We start from the raw sequence: 12,314 nt of genomic DNA on the forward strand, positions 1-12,314 counted from the left end.
TCACAGCACACATTTCCCTGACAACCATTATCCACTGTCTGCGTTTCAAATACCTGGTGTAATCTGGTTATGGTTAGAACTCTGGCTCCAACCAGCCTGCTCCTAGATTCAGATACACAGATCCTGATTTTACTATGCTTCAGCACTGGAAAACCTCACATGCATGTGCAACTCAAAATGTCCCAAATGTATGCACAGGTCAAATACTTCCCTCCTTCTTTCTTAGTAACTGGCCCCACCGTGCTGGCTACTTTCAAGTCAACTTGGCACAAGCTAGAATATTTTGAGAGGAGGGAACCTCAGTTGAAAAAATGCTTCTATAAGACTAGACTGAATGCAAGCCTGTAAGGCATTTTTCTCAATCAGTGATTGATTAGGGAGGCCAAGAGCATTGTGGGTGGTGTCATTCCTGGGCTATTGGTCTTAGGCGCTATAAGAAAACAGACTGAGCAATCCATGAGGAGTAAGCCAGTAAGCAGCATTTTTCCTCTGCATCATCCCCTGACTCCAGGTTCCTGCTCTGACTTTCCTCTGTGGTGACCTCTTACCTGCAAGTATAAATAAAGTAAGTCCTTTCCTCCACAACTTGCTTTTGGACATGGTGCTGCATCACAGCAATAGAACCCCTAAGACAGCCACCGTGCTCCAGTTGCCCATGCCAGGAACCCAAAAATTGCTCTTCCCCTCGCTCTCTGTCACTTGTAACCCTGCACATCCATTCTCCCCATGCTTGACAAACACACCCTGGCCTCATCAATTGCATTCCTCCTTCACTGACACAACCTCACAAGCCATAATCCTCTGCATTTCTCAGCCTTTCTGTTCAGGATAGTGCTTGTGAAATAGCAATCTCAAATGCTTGAAAATAGTCAAGTAAATGTTCAATGTTATGGGATGTATAATCATGTCATCTGTCACACCTATAATTTCAGATTCATGTCTTGCTTCTCCTCAGTCAGCAGACTTAGGCTCCAGCCCCATTAGTATTTTATTTGGATGGTAGAGCTTATGTTCTCTGTGCCCCTTGAGTCTTCATATAAGCTGTTTGTTCTGTTTGAACTAGTCTCCCTGTAGTTTACTGCTCATCCTGATTTCTGAATATCACTTCCTCAAGGACCCCTCCCCGGCCTTTCTTCCAGAACAGACCAAGGCTACCCCTAAGCCTCCAGGACCACTGCTCCCATCATAAAAGAGCATTTGACAAAGAGTCTTTTTATCATCCTTTCTATTTCACTTAGGGGTTGACCTGTGTACCATTCTGGTAACTGCTTGCCTCAGAACTGGCTTCCATAATTTGCTTTAAAATATGTCTGATGTAAAAAAAAATATGTCTGATGTATCAATATACTCAATATGTGTTTCTGACTGAACATTGTATCAAGTTCAGAATACCCAGTTTTCTTTTCCAAGAATTTCAGAAAAGAATGATGTATGCCATTTTGCCTTTACCCTTTCTTTCAGCAGTATTCCTTATATCCTTATATGGGCAGATGTTATAATGAGTTTTAAGACAGGGAAGCTTTAGCTCGATTCTATCATGGGATGCTTGTAAGAAACATTACCATATAGATGTGAGTGAAATTGTTGTTATGTATTTGGGTTGGTTGTACTCTCTTTTACAATTGTATTTTACTGAAATAGAGATAAAAAAAAACAGCCTTGAAAAAATGGTTTCACTACATATAAATGATCTACAACACTCATTGCTGGCCAGGATCTATCACTCATGCACAGAGTTTGAGCATACCTCACATATTTATGTCTACATTTTGACCAAAGTGTCTCTTATGATTCCTGTGTGTGTGTGTGTGTGTGTGTGTGTGTGTGTGTGTGTGTGTGTTCATATAGCATTTAGAAATATTTTAGCATGGTAAGTATTTTATACCATATTTTAAATTTTTTGCTTTAAAATAGCCAAAGAATTCTCTTATTTTCCAGTAAGTAGACAGGTCACAAGACTCTTCAAAATTTTGTAATAATAGTACACATTTCAAAGTGAACACATCTCAACATGTACTGTGTCACAAGCACTATTTAGCTTGTAGGTAAATTTCCTGATAGTAATATAGTGATACATGTATTTTTGTCAAAACCCTGCATTCAAATAATTTTGCTGGTTTAACTGGTAGCTTCTGTTGATACTAAAAAGGAGGGATTTTAAATTGGTTCAAACAGTTCATGAAAAACACAAGTAAGTTCCTACCTGCCTGAAGGATGAAAGTGGAGTTACGGTTATATTCACGGTTTTTTTTTTTTTTTTTTGGTTTTTCGAGACAGGGTTTCTCTGTGTAGCTTTGCGCCTTTCCTGGAACTCACTTGGTAGCCCAGGCTGGCCTCGAACTCACAGAGATCCGCCTGGCTCTGCCTCCCGAGTGCTGGGATTAAAGGCGTGCGCCACCACCGCCCGGCTATTCACGGTTTTTATCTAATCATGTGATCATAGCTACACAACAAACAAGTGACCAAGCAAAACAAGCCTGAGGAAATTGACAATAGCATTGATGTAAGAAAAGTACTAAATATTACTAACCTAAGAAACAGCATTGGATTTTCTTATTGACTATTCATAGCTAACAATCGACAAATTTGAGAGAAAATGTTTTTAAATACACGGTGCTAGAAAACTATTATGTACTGAATAAGTAGGGATGGTGGAGAGTGGCATTCAAGAGATGTTTCACAGAGAAAGAGAACGTAATGAATACAACTTACTATGGAAAAAATTAAACATGAATTAGATCTGAGTATATGACACAGTCAAGACCTACAATAACATCACAGCATAACTTATTTAGGACAGTTACTATTCTAATTCTGGAGGAAATTCTGTCACTGATAAATTATAAATAAGAAATTTTTATTAGACAAAAATGTTGTGGGGGACCAGGATTTAGTTTATTTATGTTGTACAGCACTCTAACTCATGAGTAGAGAATAAAAGACAATGTTAAAACTCCTTTTAGTGTCCAGTCAGACCTGTATAGTATCATGAGCATTTCATTAACTTGGTCCAGTAGAGTTTTAAGTTTGCTTGATGAGTATAGTCAGAAACAGGTACAAAATCCCTCTTCTATCTGACTAGTGTGTTTAAAATAGTATCGGATATATATGTATAAACAAGGAACTTGAATACAGCTTGCAGCTGCTGCTATAGCCTCAGTTTATATTCAGGAACTTGGTTGTTGTTTTTTTAATACAGTGTTCACTTACTCACTTAGAAAGGCTTGCTCAACCAAGTGTTCCTCTTTCATGCAAGGTCCACCACTCCACCTTCACTCTTGCATACATCTCAAGCATTTCCTGGGTTAATCTTTTACGTCTTCCTTTTGCCTTGCTTTGTTTCTTTTCTTTAGTAGATTTTCATGTAAGGTAGCCTGATATCTATATGCATAACCATATGGTCGGAGATGATAAACTAGATATTCCAGCTCATATATGGTGCCAGCATTTGCATAGTGAAAAGAAACTGCAAAATCAGAACAGCAGTTGGGTCCATATATGGGAGGCTAATAATTATATTCATGCAACCAAAAGGATTGGTATTGCAAACCTGGAATTAAGTGATTTTCTGGCAAAAAGGGATGGAAAGTTTCTTTCCCAGTGGGGTCTCTGGAGTCACCTGGCTTCACTTTGATTGCTTGTAAGCACTGTCCCATAATGACATCTTCAAAGGAGATAAAAGGGTCACACCCATTCCCTTTTATCCCATTCACCACTCTTCTCAAGGCTTCTTTGCTCAGGACATAGCCTGCACCCCCACTCATGTAGCCCTGATCACACAGGGCTTGAATCTTCTCCCGAAATACATGGGTTGCTCCGGTCATGATTTGCCAGAAGCCATCTCAGATTATCTACTATGACATCCGTGTCATCGTCTGCTTTCACGAGCCAATCTGCATCTTCTAGGTGGTGGCCATGAACATACAAAAAGGCCTTTAAGGTTTTCAGGGACAACTGATTTCTGCCCTCTTCAGTGTTTAATCCAACAGCAGGGAAGTCTGTGCTGTCTTCTGAGCTCAGAAACAGTGCTATGTTACAACGCTGGGCCCATGGGGCTCTAACGTGTTTGGCTCTTACCTGCAGATTTTGTGGTCTTGTCATTATCCAGCAAAGAATCTTCACCTTCTGGTAGAGTTTTGCAGCCATGTCTGTGTCTTCATACTTATGTCCAGTATCCATTTTCGATGTCACCAATCTTTTTTGACCATTTTCTCTGATATCATTTGAAGGATTCCGAATGGAATAATTAGGAGCCATAGGGTCACTGTCACTCTGTTCGTCCAACAAAATAGCAAATAGCTGAGCACATAAAAGAAATCCGATGATTGATCCGCAGAGGAAGGCTAACCAATGCACCCACCAGTTTGAAGACATTTAGGAGGTGAGTTCTGCCAACTGAGGCAGTTGTCTGCTGCTGGTCCTGGGGGTCACCAGTGTGAGGACTGCAGCAGTTCTCTAGGCTGTCTTCAGCTAAGTGGACTTTGTGCAGGTGAGTGCAGTTCTGCAGGAATGTGTGTGCGGGGGTGGGGGGGTGGGGGCGGTGAGCAGTGGCACAGGCAATGCCTGAAGCTACAGTAGCTAAGGATCAAGTCTTTCTTCCCAGCTCCAGTCTCATGCCCTGCCCCCATCCAGAGTTTTAATGGCCCATTGTGTGTGCACCTGTGGGATTCTGTGTCCCTTCATGTGAACTTGTACTGTATTTCCATCCCATTTGCTGCTCAGGAGCAACTGTGAGGACTATGAAGTTTATCATCTGTTGAATCAAAGCTATTGTTGGCAGTTTTGTGGGTTATTAAAATGGAATATAGCTTATGAAATTGAAGTTTCCAAAGAAACTAACGTTGAAAAGGGATGTCTGGGGATTGGAGAGATGACTTAGTGGTTAAGAGTACTGGCTTCTCCTCCAGAGTACCTAGGTTTGATTCCCAGCACTCTCATGGTGGCTCACAGCCAGCTATACATCCAGTCCCAGGGGTCTCATATATTCTGGGATCTCACACATTCTCCTGGCTTCATCCAGCACCAGGCACTATGTGGTGCACAGATAACATGTAGGCAAAACACTCATACACATACAAAATTTAAAAGATGGATGTCTGATAAAAATTTATATTACAATGGAGTTTAATAAACATTGAATATGTAAATTAACTTTGCCTTTCAATTTTATATTTAAGAAAAAATACTGTTACAGGTTTAAAATAAAGACATTTCTGTGTGGAAACAGATTATCTGGTAACTGATTTTTTTCTTTATTATGACCATTGTATTAAGACTTTGAAAATCATTTCTAGGACTTAAGCTATTTAAATGTGTGAGTTGAGTTGATTATGGGGGTGGGAGGAGAATAATGAATGTTAGATAAGATATTTTCTTAGAAGTGGTTTTTGTCATGTAGACCCATCATGGGTATTACTGTCTTGCACTAAGGAGACAAAGCCCAGTGTTTATGTTTTTCAAGGCAGTGCAGGGAAAGAGAGCTGCTCCATCCATACACAAAGACAGATGTGAACACAACAGGCAAACCTGAGAAGGATTAGCCATGCAACCAAATGAGACAGCCAGCACTTCTGTCTAAAAAGAAAAAGAAAAGAAAAAAAAAAAACCTCGTTTTTAGGTTAGCAGACAAAGTATTTGGTTTCATCGTGTGTTGATATGGTCTCATTAGTTCACCTCCCCAGCGCCTTCATTGGTGCCCTTTACTCTTTCAGCTGCTTCTCTTTCTTCCCCCAGTTAGTACCCCTCCTGCTTTATAAATACATGTATCCAGCCGGGTGGTGGTGGCGCACGCCTTTAGTCCCAGCACTCGGGGAAGCAGAGCCAGGTGGATCTCTGTGAGTTCAAGGCCAGCCTGGTCTACCGAGTGAGTTCCAGGACAGGCACCAAAACTACACAGAGAAACCCTGTCTCAAAAAACCAAAAGAGAGAGAGAGAGACAGAGAGAGAGACACAGAGAGAGACACAGAGAGAGAGAGAGAGAATACATGTATCCAGATTGCTCTCTATTTATGTCTCTGAAGATATTTTTCTTACTTCTCAAAACTCCCTTTTAAGTTTTGTGACCTCCCAACACCTGCATACAAATGTATACATGTAGAAATGCACATAGAATTTTAGACCTTGGTGCTACATGTAACAGAGAACATAGTATTTGTCTTTCCGAGTCTGACTTACTTTGCTTACATAGGGTTTTCTAGTTGCATCCATTTCCCTGTGAATGCCATGATTTCATTTTTCTTTATAGCTACATAAAATTTCACTGCGTGTAGGAAATACATTTTCTTTATACATTCATCTGCTGATAGATATCTAGGCTGGTTTCATTTTCGGGATATTGTGAGTAGTGCAGCTGTAAGCATGGATGAGCCAGCATTTCTGTGGTGTTGACTTAAGTATCTAAGAGTAGTATAGCTGGATCACAAGACAACTCTGATCATATTCAAACAGTGGTGCACAGTTTATAGCCCTACTGTGAATACAGATCCCTCTTTCCATACATCTTCACCAGCATTTTTCCTCGATTGTTTTCTTGATGATAGCCATTATGATTGCAGTAATCTGGAATATCAAAGCAGTTTAATTTGAATTCCCTGGTGCCCAAACAAATCTTAGTCAGCTGCTCTGTACCCCCATGCCAGGTGGTATGAATGATACAGAACAAACTCCTTGAAACTCACACCATCTCCTAAAACACTATTTTTTTAATTCTCTCATACAGTATATCCTTAACCACAGTTGCCTCTCCCTTCATTCCTCCAAGTTCTCTTTACTACATCCCCTTTTCCCCAGATCCTCTCCTCCATTCCCCTTCAGGAAAGAGCAGGCCTCCCGAGGATATCAACCAAACACACTGTAACAAGTTGCAATGAGACTAGTCACAGACTTTCATACCAAAGCTGGACAAGACAACTCAATAGGAAAAAAAGAGTCCCAAAATAGGCAAAAGAGTCAGAGACACTCCCACTCCCACTGTTAGAAGTCCCACAGGAACACCACGCTAACAGCCATAACATATATGTGGAGAACCTAACTCAGACTCAAAAAGGCTCCTTTCTGTTGATTCAGTCTGAGCTCTGCCTATTGTTTGGTTGAGGGTCTCTGCATCTGCTCCCACCATTTACTGGATGGAGCTTCTCTGATGAAGACTGGGCTAGGCTCAGATCTATTGGTTCCTGACCATCCAGGGAGTGTCAGGCATGGGCTCCCTCTTCTGCTTCGGTAGCCAAGAACCATAGACAAAATAGCTGAGAGACCTAGAGCAATAATGTATGAGAAAACAATGAAAGTTAAAAAAAAATTAAGATAAATAAAAAGTGCAAAAAAAGTAATAATAAAATGACTCCTTCTGATATTCTGCTGTATGAATAGATCAGTGCCTCATTTAGTCCTTATCAAAGAAGATTCCTTCTGTAGCAAATGACAACAAATACAGAGACCTGCAGCTAGACGTTATGCAAAGAGAGAGAGAGAGAGAGACCTTGGAACACCCAGTTCTAAATGGGATGTCTCCATTAAATCCCCAAGCTCAGGGAACTCCAAGGAAGAGGAGGCAGAAAGAGTGTAAGAGCCAGAGGGGATGGAGGATATCAGGAAAACAAGGCCCTCTAAATTAACTGAGCAAAGCTCATATGAACTCACAGAGACTAAAGCAGCATGCACAGGGCCTGCATGGCTCTGCATCAGGCATATTATAGCTTTCAGTTTAGTTATTGGGGGAAGGAGGGAGTCCTGCATGTTTGAATGAGTGGGTGTATGATTCTTATACCTTCTCTTGGGTTCTTTTCCTTCTGTTAGTTTGCCTTGTCCAACTTTAATGTTAAGGTTTTTGTTTTAGCGTACTATATTTTATTTTGTTATGTTTTGTTGTTATCTCTTAGAAGCCTATTCTTTTCTAATGAGGAACAGAAAGGGAGTGGATCCGGATGTGATGGGAAGTGGGGCAGAATTGGAAGGAGCAGAGGGAAGGGACTGTAATCAGGATATATCTTATGAAAAAAATCTATTTTTACTAAAAGAAGGGAAAGACTTTGGTATATAGGCAGATGATACTTGGATAATCAAAAAGATGTGTTAACCATGATATATTCCTTCCATAACAGTACCATTTTAAAGAGTTTGGCTGTAGCTAAGCTTCCTTAAAAACAACCCAAATAGTATTATTGAAGCATCAACAAACCAGATGGACTCCTTTACTAGAATGATGTGCTTTCAATTCTTTTTCAAGCATTAGGATGAAAAGAAATGAAAGTATGGCATTTCTATCAGTCATGGTCCCCGGAGAAAGGAGGCAACATCCTCAAACAGGAATTTCAAGTAGAATTTTCTTTGCAAAGACAATAATTAACAGAGTCACTCCGGGCAAACACAAGGGACAGTCCAGCATAATTGAGCTGTCCCCCGCCCCACTTTACCTGAACAGTGACATCTCATAGGTTACTCATATGTTAGCATAAGTACTCATAGAATGCCTCCTCTGCAGGTGCTGGCAGGATTTAAATTTGCCTTACTTCCTTTCCAGAAGATGAACTATTGACCCAACAGTTAAAAAACAGGACAAAGAAGTATTCTGTGTACCCTGCCTTTTTCAAGACCATTTTTCATATACCTTTTGTTTACAAGGCCTCTGGTAACTTTATCAAATCTGCTGGATACTTCATCATTGCAGTTGCTAAAAATCTCTGAGTTGAGAGTGACAGAAGTCCTGCCCAAACAGCTAAGGGACCTAGGTGTGCAGTGATTATATCTCACAGCAAAGTGACATGTTGTCCCTGTGGGCTTTGACTTTCCATCTGGGTCACACTCCAAACTTGAGGCCATTGGTTGGATTAAACTCAACATAAAGCATATGAGGCCAGAATGGAAAAAAATCCTGGCTCCTGCCAGAATGAAGGTAATCTATTAAAGCTAACAATTGTGCATAGTGAGATCATGTCTCAGAGATGAACCAACAGGGCAGGAGAGAAGCCTCAGTGGTTAAGAGAATTTGTTGCTATTTCAGAGAATCCAGGTTTTGTTCCCAACACCCATGTGGAGGCTCACAATTGTATCTTCAGTTCCAGAGGATCTGGGCCCTTCTCCTGGCTTCTTTGAGCATGAGGCATGCAGGCAACACACCCCCCATATACATAAAATAAAAATAATTTTTAAAAAAGAAATCAGAAAACCCACTATTTCTGATTGGACTTATCAGAAACAGTTGACCCCAGTGACTTGGTCCTGAAATATTCCTTTCTTACCTTCTATGACAGTTGGTTTTAAGTCAACTTGCCATAAATTAGGCTCATCTGAGTAGAGAGCACCAACTAAAGAACTGTCCTGGTTGCCTTAATTGATGTAGGTAAACTCTCTCTGAGTGTGGGAGTCACCCTCTTGTCGCAGCCCAGATAAGAAAGGAGGAAGATTATTTGCCTTTGTTACTATCTTAATGTAAGCTGAGTTAATGAAACACACACACACACACACACACACACACACACACACACACACTTGTATTCGTTTTTTTTATTGGTCCCGTTTCGCTAGAGAACCTTGACTAACACACCTTCTTTGACACTGTTTAATTTTAATTTCCCCTCTGGGCCTTTTCGGAGCACACTGTCCTGCAGGCTGTACCATCCACAGTTGACGGAACGATGGTGTTAGATCACTCCGCTGTTGCTCCCCCACCCCACCCTGGGTCTCAGCAGTACACTCTGATCTTGCACCAGATAAGTCTGATTGTGGCTCACTTTGTCCCACCTTTGTATCCTGCTCGCCACTGTCAGTGCTTATCTTAGGCCACCAGTTCTTCTCTCTGCCAGCTTCCAGCAAACCCTTCATGAAGGTGGCCATGGGAAGAGGCAGCAAGCCGAAAGTGCCCAGTAGGATGGGGAAAGTTTGAGCTTCCCACACAATGAAAAGAGATGGCGATGTAACCTGGAAACAGGGAGTGATGACATGCAGGGCATTGCTCTCTTAAGAAGACACAGGAAAATGAAGAAAAACCCACCCCAAACTGCTGAAAAAAAAAAAAAAAAGGTTTGCTTTTTCTTACCTCACAATACAAAACAACTGCTTATTGGGCTTCCTGTGGCACTTAGGTGGCAAACACCAGCCTATATTACTCTGTGAGGTTCTTATCTAGAGTATGGGTGTGGTTACACCATAGGCAGTTGGACCCTGAGGTAAATTCTAGTTCGGTGTGTTGTCTGTTCATCAGATACTGTAAATCATGAAGGAACACCATCTGTCTGTTTCTGCTTGATTCCTCTGAGTGTTGTGTCACAGGATCTGAAATTCATTTTTAACTCTCAGACTTTTTGTTAGGAATTAGAGAGAACACTCTGAAAGAAATAATACTGTCAGGCCAGTGGTCCCACTGCCAGGCCTCCCATCAACCTGCCCCAAGTCAATTCCCCAGGCTGACTCAACGCCATCATCCCCCGTGAGCCTTGGCGGAACCTCTGTTGCAGCAGCCAGTCCCCTTTTTCTCTCTGTAAACGGAAGAGAACTTGAAACGAACGTGTGGACTGTATTTAATTCCTGTCTGTAGCTGGGCGCCTAACACAGTGCTGGCCTTGTTGTGGACTAACAGTGATTATACACTAGCTGTCAGATCACAGTAAAAAGACAGTAGTGAAGATTCTCTGTTATGCAGTTCTTCTCTTGATGTCATGTTAGGTTATTTAATGAGAAAAAAAACATAAATCATACTTTTTACATTAAAGTTTTGGCAGTTTCATGTATATATAATGTATTTTGATCATATGCACCTCCATTAACAACTTCTTCTCCCCTCCCCCTCCCACTGAACCCCTGGTTCTGAACTAGTCTCCTTCTTATTTCCATGTCTTTTTGGTGTGTTCATGTGACTCAATAATTTTATTCAAGTTTGCTTACATGTGCACTGGTAGACTTTTAAAAGTATAAAGTCATAAATGGCATCTGCATATACAACTACACAGAGCAAGTGAACAGATTTATGTGTAATGATGGAATTAAATCCTCTACGTTAGGCCCAACACTGTGTTTAGGTGCTGAGGACAAGAAGAAATGAAGGCTTTTAAAATCCGTATTGATTTTGGGGAAACTATTTTAAATAAACACTGTAAAATCATTCAGAAAGAAAAAGGCAGGATCAATGCTGAAGATCAATACTAGCCATTATTTTGCTTTTAGTAATGCCCGACACTGCCCTTTCTAGTCCTCTTCAGCTTTCCGACTTTGTCTGACCCACTGAATCTTTCAAAAGGCCTTCAGAAGCATGAACCTGAATGTCTAGGAACTGGCGAAGAATAGAGAAGAGGACAGATGCTTGTCTGGGAATGTCCTTTTGAAAGACTCATTTACCCAGATGAACACTTTCAAATAAAGAAACAAAACGTGAAATATTTTTATAACCTACCAGAAGCCAGATAATCCTCATTGCTCTCAACTAAAGCTAATTATACTTAAATTTGACAATTGTGTTGGCCAGGAGCCAAAAGGGAAATAGATGGCACCCTAAAACAAAGGGATGATGGCAGAGTTTCCTTGTCAGAGGGAAGAGATGGAGTTAGGGGAGGTTGTGAGTTCACTCAGGCGCAGAGGATGGCAGCAAAGGCTTGCAGCTGGTAGGCCTGAAAGGGGAAGGATTACAAAGCCCAGAAGAAGCCAGAGAGATTTGTGAGTGTCAGACTTAGAGGAACAGAGTTTCCAAACATGCAGAACTTGAATGACCTGTATTTAAACAAGTTTTCTCCATAGTAAGATACAACTGCATATTTATGGTACCAGGGCCTCATTATTCACCTTCATATCTGAACCTGGGATGGTGTTTTTTTTCCTATATTTTTTATAAATTTTTTTTACCTAAATACCAAATTTAAATGATAAATTATTTATTATAGGAAACATTCCAAGCCTGGGTTATTATTTCTTGTATTCTAGAATTGCTAAGTCAGTTGTTTGACAGTTGTTATTTGTTTGTTTGTTTGTTTGTTTGTTTGTTTTTGAGACAACATCTAGCTCTGATTGTCCTGGAACTCACAGTGTAGACAAGGTTGGCCTCAAACTCGTAAGGATATACCTGCTTCTGCTTCTGGAGTGCTTGGATTAGGTTTGTACCACCATGCTCAGCTGTTTGCCAGTCCTTTTCAATATTTCTTTTTGTTGTTTCAGAATGTCATACATGCAGATAATGTATTTTGATCAAATTCACCCCATTCCCTCCTCTCCAATTTTCTCCCTATTTCCCCAATTTCTCCTCTCAACTTCATGTGCTATTTTTAAAAATCTGCTGCCTATATGTCACAGATGTAGAAACATCAATAAGAACATGGGTAGCCTCATAGAGC

At 40.7% G+C, this 12,314-nt stretch overlaps 1 pseudogene; it reads right to left on the bottom strand.

Annotated features, from left to right (window-relative positions):
• Positions 1-2,882: 2,882 nt before the first annotated feature.
• On the bottom strand, positions 2,883-4,446 carry LOC131904613 (glycoprotein-N-acetylgalactosamine 3-beta-galactosyltransferase 1-like; annotated as a pseudogene).
• Positions 4,447-12,314: the final 7,868 nt, after the last annotated feature.

The sequence above is a fragment of the Peromyscus eremicus genome, chromosome 2 (genome assembly GCF_949786415.1).
Source record: "Peromyscus eremicus chromosome 2, PerEre_H2_v1, whole genome shotgun sequence".
Taxonomy (NCBI): domain Eukaryota; kingdom Metazoa; phylum Chordata; class Mammalia; order Rodentia; family Cricetidae; genus Peromyscus; species Peromyscus eremicus.